Source organism: Ambystoma mexicanum, chromosome 12 (genome assembly GCF_040938575.1).
Source record: "Ambystoma mexicanum isolate Mex_15411 chromosome 12, UKY_AmexF1_1, whole genome shotgun sequence".
NCBI lineage: Eukaryota > Metazoa > Chordata > Amphibia > Caudata > Ambystomatidae > Ambystoma > Ambystoma mexicanum.
Genome location: NC_090936.1, coordinates 606,451,311 through 606,459,255, shown reverse-complemented (window position 1 = coordinate 606,459,255; position 7,945 = coordinate 606,451,311). Strand labels below are relative to the sequence as shown.

The 7,945-nt window shown below is 42.4% G+C and overlaps 1 protein-coding gene across 1 annotated transcript in view; it reads left to right on the top strand.

Moving 5' to 3' along the window:
* Positions 1 to 509: 509 nt before the first annotated feature.
* The window catches only part of TIMM10 (translocase of inner mitochondrial membrane 10), a 51,352-nt gene continuing 43,916 nt past the window's right edge, over positions 510 to 7,945 (top strand). The window contains exon 1 of the mRNA XM_069629018.1: positions 510 to 624. The gene's annotated coding sequence lies outside the window, so the exon portion shown is untranslated. The remainder of the gene's footprint in view (positions 625 to 7,945) is intronic.

Here is a 7,945-nt window from a genome sequence, read left to right as displayed (position 1 = left end):
TATACTTACATTATACATCTGCACATTTTATATGGAGGACAGCAGTCCAGTTGTAGAAATACTGCACAGTGGGGTGATTTGAGTGGCCACCTTGGTAATCCTTTCATGTTTGTGGACGTCCCAGTTTTTTTATCTTGAAAATCTGGTCACCCTACCTACCCTCAACATGAGCAAAAAATAACTCACCTCTCTGTAAACTGTTAAGCTGGAAATTCGTACCCAAATGTGTCCCTCTGCACATAAATGGGCAAGTATGTCCCCCTGAACAAAACAGATCTCCCCTCTTTATTGCAAATAAAGAATCACGAAAATACCCCGGAATATCCTCTCCTCCCTGCAGGCCAAATCGCGCTCCAATAAGATAGAGATGGATTTAGGGCTTACTGTAACACAATCAGCTCTCAGCCGTCTTAAATTCCGACCTTCTTCTCTTTGCCACGAGGCTGCGCCAGCCTTCCCGCTCATGCCGTGCAAAGAAACACGTCGATGAAGTGCGTCGCCTCAGGCACGTGACTTCCCAGATACTCCCGAACGTGCAATCCACGTGATGATTAGGAGGTGGCGCGTTGCTAAGGTCCGTTTCTCGGATGGGATCTCTCGACATTACTCTGTTAATTGTTAGAGGTGAGTGAAGGTATTTGGTTGCCGGGAGCCAACCCCAGGGTTATATAGACTGATTGCTCGTGTGGCCAAACTGGTCTCTTGCTCTTCGTTTTTCATTACACGGATCCTGACCATGTGCCACGCTCTCTCCAGATACCATGCCCTTCCTCTTTTCTCACCCGTTCCCTTATCTTGACCTTGTAACCCTCATCCTTGTTTTCCATGCTCTCTGCCATTCTTCCTTTCCCATCTAAACCCATTGCCTTTCCTGTGATCTCATTTTTTACATGTGTGATCTGTGTTCCCTCTTCCCATATTCTCCCTTAAACACAATATCTCTTCTGTACTTAAGAACGACACATTGCTACGTAATTTCTTCTATTAGTTGCTAAGGTTGTTGAATGCCATCGAGTTCTGACATGAAATCCATTACGGTGCTGGCCAGGTGATCCTGAACCTAAACGAGTGGCTTAACAGCAAATTAATTGCTCATGTGCAGTGACCCTCAGACATGTGCCATAAATCGTTTTGAAACGTGGCACGTGTTTCGTGATTAGCCCTTTTCACCGAAATGAGTCCCTCCATGGCATGCAGGGAAGCAGATCAGATCGGGACCCATCTTGGTTGTATGCCGATGCCTAGGTCGCCCACAAAAGGACTCGAGCAACTTTTTTTTTTGTATTTGAAAACACGGGTGGGGGAGGGGGTTGGGGGTGTCGTCCGCACTATGGAAGAAGTGGGTGATATGATATGATATGGCATTTGTAACGTGCCTATACACAGGTGTTTCAAGGCGCGATGGTGGTCACCATCAGGGGAGTTGCTAGGTCTGGAAAAGACCCAGGGCTAAGCTGATGTCAGAACTGTTGGGACTGGGGGCTAGCTAGTCTTTTGGCTGTAGCTCCTGAGATTCTATCCGGGGCTACAACCAAAAGATCAGGGGCTATAGCCCTCTTAGCCCCCCCCTAGCAACGCCCCTGGTCACCATCCACCCGCATGTTTCCTTCAGTTGTCCCCTGACCTACATTGCTGCCAGCACCTTTACCGTGCTGCCGCTGACCAGCATCCGTTTTTTTTTATTTTGGCGTTTTCTGTCATGCATCGGAAACTATAATTCATTATCCTTTGGAATTTGCTAATGTTCTGGTCCGAGCGGAAGCCGTGTTCTGATAATACGTCCAAACTGAGCTCCGAAGGACACCTTTTGTGTTGCCGTACCGTTTGTTTCTATAGTTACTTAGCAGTTGAGAGTCCTTGAGCAATTAATGGCAGATGTTTATCATCCTCGCCCATTTTCCTGAGTACACATTTGCATAAACTTTTTTATAACGTTATTTCAAGAAACATGGTAGAATCCATACAATGTAGTTAACTGCAATGCAATAGCAATCCTAACAAAAGGCATTAAGAGCTACAATTTAACAAAATCAATATATAACGGAAACAACCCCTCCCCCCAAACAAGAAAACGAACGCGCACAAAAAAATAACTAATTGTGGACAGTCACATAACCAAGAACCACATCACAACCAGCTGCCAGAATCACCCATATAAGTCATTAAGGGGTGCCCAGATACCAGCATAGTCTTTAGAGCAATATCTTCTCTTATGCATCACCTTCTCAAAAGTGGACCATATAATCAACTCGCTCGACCAAGTTTCAATGTGTGCCTTTTTCCTGGTTTTCCATACTTTTAGTATTTGTTTCTGAGCAACTACCAACGCTCCGACAGTCCAAATCCTCAAATTAAAGTTTGCTCCTTTGCTACACCCACTCAACCTTACTAATGTATGTTTGAGGCATCTCAAAACATCTGTATGCACAACAAACTCAATTTGGTCAAGGGCTTCTCTCCAAAACAATGCATCCCTTGAACAACCCCAAAACATGTAAAGTCCCCACCTCCCCAGCAACGATAATCATCCTGGAGGCCTAACAAACACTCTTTCTCAGAAGTCCAGTACAACCTACATAAAATGTTCTGCCTTATCAGTTGCAATTTCAAATCCTACCTCGTCAACGATTTGAAACAGGTGGGGATTTCACTTCATTGGAACTACAACACATTAAAAAAGAATGTTGACGCTATGTTATATAATTAAATTTGGGTTGGTCAGCATTGGTCATAAAGGTGACACACGCCCATGGCCACTAAGTTAACCACAAAAAACACAGAAAGAGTGGGCACTTGCCACCCGCCTCGCCCCCCACTTCTTGAAAGGTTAAGCCATAAATCATTAATATTCAACCCAAAGAAAGGACTATTCAAATGTCATTGTGTATAATCTTTACTGGTTTGCCAACACGCGTTTCAACCTGTTTACTCGGGTCCTCTTCAGGGCGTATAACAAGTACAAACATGTTTAAAAAACAAGTCAATTAAAGGATTTTCCAACAATATAATCAAAAAACACAATCCCAACACAACAAAAATGTAAGTGTAAATAAAATACACACCAAATACGGGAACAAAAGATGGTTAAGGAAAGAAAATGTCCAACTTGATCAAGGTTGCCTCTTTTAGTCACGCTTTCCCAGTCACACTGTGACAACTCGCACTTCATCTCAGTAGACCACTTTGACCTTAAGCTCCCAACCATCAGTAACCTCTGACCGTACCGGCATGAGTCCAAGAAAAATCAATACCATCTTAGGAGGGCTGTTTTAGATCCCAAGAAGCCTGGGCCCATCAGCCAACAGTACAGTAGACATGCCCACCCTTTGACCCAATAAGGACTTCCATTCTTCAAAGCTCTGTCTATCGCTTACAGGCAATCAATACTGTCGACACAATATCTCAAAACTAAAAATCCGGTCAGCTTCAAAAAGATCACCTATACACGCACCTAGCTCTTCCAAAGCGACATTTTGTTATTCGATTGAAGAGCTGGATTGTTCCACAAGGAAGCCTCCTTTATGTAGCCAAGCAACTTGTTCATTCTCTTTCAATAATGTAAGCAGCGCATTACTAGTCGGCCGTATAGTGGGCAAAAAACAAATAGATTGTGCCATTTTACACATAGAATAAATATTTGCAAGCCGGAAGGAAGATATACTGCCCAAGCCTCCGTAGCACCCAGATTGGTGCGTTCACATAATTCCATGCAAAGTACAATGCTGCTTTCTTGAGAGCAAATCCCCTACAATACTTACCCAGATCTGGATATCTAAAACCACCATATTCAACATCACGAGCTAAAATCTAATGGGGAATTTAAAAAAAATGTTTATGCTCCCATACAAAATCCTTGAAAACCTTATCTTATTTAGTAATTATTTTGAGAAGGGTAATGACTGAACAATGTATAACACCTTTGGCAATAACGGCATCTTTAATGCACTAATCTTGCCCCAAAGAGAGAGTCCTTCATTTATCAACATCTTTCCTTGTAATAGAAATCAATCTCTCCACATTAACCTCCACAATTGTTTTTATTTGTTTTTTTAATTTTAAGTTTTATAAAGCTTAAAACGCCCGCTGGCCTTGGTACGCAGGGAGGGAAAGGGGGAGGGAAACAAACAAGTTAAGCCAGGGGAGCACTGACCGGACATAGATAATCAACCGGGAGACTCTTAAAGAAGCCAAACAGAGGTCCCAACAACATCCGCAAGATAGGTACCAAGGAGGGGCAGGCCAGCACAGACGGGGCCAATACTAATCATTAGAATTAAACAAAAAAGTATTCAGTGATTTCTTAAAATGGGTGAGGTCTGGACAATTTCGAAGTTCGCTACGAATGGCATTCCACAGCCTTGTAGCAACATCGTCAATGCTTATACCGCCAAAACATTCTAGCTTATAGCGTGGTTAAGACAGTTTATTAGGGCAGTAGGAACGAAAGCAGTGACTGGAAGGAGCGTGCTGAATCCTTAACCAGGAGCCTTGGTTTGCAAGACATTTATGCGTTAAAGTTAACAACTTGTACATAATGCGTTGTTTAGCGGGAAGCCAATCCAAAGGTCTATGAGCATTGGTTACATGGTCTCTTCTACTAAGGCCACAAACTGCTCTCACTCCATTATTCTGAGCTACTTGCAGAACTGCAAGGTTGGATTTATAGTATTAGCTAGGAGGCTATTGCAGTAGTCTTATCTAGAATTCACAAGGGCAGTAGTCCGAAAGGTTCCTCTACTGGATGTCCGCACCAGTCACCCCATCCAGCAACGTGTCTGACATAAAAATAAATACTGTAACCTTGTGTAGTAATCATGTACTGGTGAATGAATGATATATTCCCTAGTCATACATCCATCCACCATATCAAAGCTCTCAATTATAATCGTCAGACAATAAAATTGTTCCCCGAATATCCACAAGACGCTGACCTATCCAATCTGTCATTTTGGACACAATTGAAATCTCACCCCAAAATCATGCAGCACCCATGTTTTGCTACTGTGAAGCCAAATTCCTAAATAAAACACCACCGTTGGCACAAGGACCGTAAATCGATCCAACAGTGAACTTGGTATTCTCTAGAATAATCTTGGCTAATATAAATCTACCCTGTAGGTGCTTAACACATTTTTCAACCACAACATTTAATCCTTTCCAGAATAGAATACATACCCCTCTCAATCTGGTAGTATAGCAGTTTGACAGAACTTTGAGTGTACCTTGAATTTAGCAACATGTTCTGATCATACTCTTTAGACGTGGGTCTCTTGCAAAAGAGCAACATCCACCCTCATCCTCCATAACTTGTTGAAGAGTTAGTTTTTCTTTGAAGCAGAATTAACCCCCCTCGCATTCAAATTCAAAAAAGTGAAATTTCTCATAAAAGCGAAAGGAAATATAAACCTTTGTGTCGAAGGTCCACGTACATGAACCAAACTATTATAAATGTAGTGATTTGCAGCATCCTAGCCAACTGAACCACATGTTCACTATGACTTAGTGTAACGCACAATAATAGTATATGTAATGTGACAAAAACAAACAATAACAATAAGACACACAGAAAATACCTACAATTCTGCCAGTAACAGAATTCAGAATAATCACTTTGTTTACAAATGCACAGACACAGATCAGAACCATACTCCTCAAGGTGCCCCAACTAGTTATACTCTCAAACCAAAGTTCCCATCCCTAATGGCTATATAAATTCCCAATAAACAACCTAGCTTTCACCAATCAAACGACATTGAAGTATAGCATTGGGTTCAAAACCCTCGCTTCAGTGAGTGTAGAACTGCACATTTGCAGACACCACTAGGTATCTCCAGTACTTAAAAAAATAAATAAAAAATAAAAAGTGTCACAGTTCGCTGATGTATCCTCACCACTTGCGACCCAAACGGCAGAGGGTCCGGGTCACAGCAGAAGGCAGAAATAAAGTCAATAAGTGGACGCGTTGTAAGTTCCAGCACTTCACCATCTGAACTCCCTTGCCTTTCCGGAAGCTGCCTAGATGAGCGTAATGACTGTAACATGCTGCACATCACACGCTACAGCAGGGCCCTTTCCTCCCTGGGCCGCCGCCGAAGAATCTGAATCCTACTACAGTCGCTAAATGTTGTCACGCGATACTCGGAATTGCTCCAGATTTTGAAAAAAGAAGCATTTCTAAATATTTCAAACACATAACCATCATTTAAGAATTAAAAAAAGGGTACTTAAATTAATAAACACATATTATGTATGCAAATCCGGCCTATTACACCACCTGACGGGCCCCCTTTGCAGAAGAGGTAGCCTCCATTGGCTCAGTTTCATAATCCTTCAAATGCAACAAAAAAGCCTCAGATCTCACATGGTCAATAAAGGAGTGCACTTGACCATCCAAAACTACACGTAGGATTGCAGGATATATCATTTAGTACTTCAGCTTCTTGTCCCTTGCCTTTCCTTTGCCAAGGAGAACAGCCTCCCCGTCTCCACTACATCTCTGATAAGGTCCCCAAAGACCATACTTTTATGATCACCCCAGGACAGGTCACTCAACTCTCTTGCACACCTCAACACCAATTCCTTTATGGGAAACTTCAGGAATTTTGCAATGAGGTGCTGTGACTGTTGTCCTAATGCTCTCTGATAGTAATCGCCATCTTAACAACCCTCATCCAAATCTCTGTTCCTTGTCTCCAAACCATCAATTTTTGTGGCCATCTCCTGGCATCTCTCCTCTGAATTGTACAGCTTTGCCTTAATATCGGCAATGTCAATTGCCATTTTAGTCAGTATATCCAGGATTTTTGTATCCCTCTCTTCCTAACTTGGGGACTCGCCTCCTTTTTTCATCAGCTTTAGACCTTTTTGCAGGTTGTGAAAGCTCAGGATTTTCAGCTTCAGTCGTGTTTTTTTCAGTTAAACTCTGCTTTCAACTCGCCATCCTTAAAGCTGACCATTCTAGAAAATGACAAAACCTTATACAGTCTGCAAAGAGCTAAAATTCAGATCCATTAAATGGAGGGCTATTGTTGACTATGCAGAATTGTTTTTCAAGTACCGGTATGCATAGCCGTTATTAACATCAGTAGGTGTGTTAACCTCAATGTCAGGGTAGCTGAAGTATTCTTCGGTCGCTAATATATCAGAGCCAGTTACCAGAGGTCTATAAAAGTTGAAGGAAACCTCCTATATTCCTTCAGGAAATTGGGGCATTTGAAAGGGCTATGATTTTACATGACTCATTACCCCTAGGACATACATGGCATGATAAGAATATCTTGCCCACCAATCTGTGTACAGTAGGAAACCTTTTTGTTGTTGCGTGCATTTTGTGGTGACAATCCCTAGGTGTCACTTGGAAGCCCCATCAACTAAATGCTGCCTCAGATGGGTAGGTGCTACAATAGGATGGTCCCTCATCAGGAGACCGTTGGGGGTTGTTGATAGTTCTAATTGAGTCGTAGCACTTTCAACTTGTAAGTATTAGCACAGGCATTCTGCCTGCTAAGTCAGTAGTGTTTCTCTATCTCTGCATGGAGTTGTAGGGTGTCGGTGGCAGTGTTCGAAATTGAGATTTGTTGAGCAGGAGCTAAAACCAGTAGGCAGGATCTACCGCTGGGGAACCAGGAGCAAGTACAAGGCACACTGCAAATTTAACATCCACAAAGGTGCACCATTTAACTTTTTGGCCATTTTGTATGATGCATTATATTTAAATGGGTCGTAGATGTTCCTGATTGTTATTTACTGTCTTCTCAAACACTCAAAGTTAATGTCCCATATGCATGTTTGTATGGCACTAGTTGGCCATGGGAGCTAAAAGTAGCTACTGATAACTGTTGGTTGTAAGCTAACTAACCAGGCTCTCCTAGGGTGGAAGCAGGAGCTAAATAGCTCCTAGCAATTTCTAACACTGCAGTGTTCTTCAATCTGCAGCTCTCCGGTT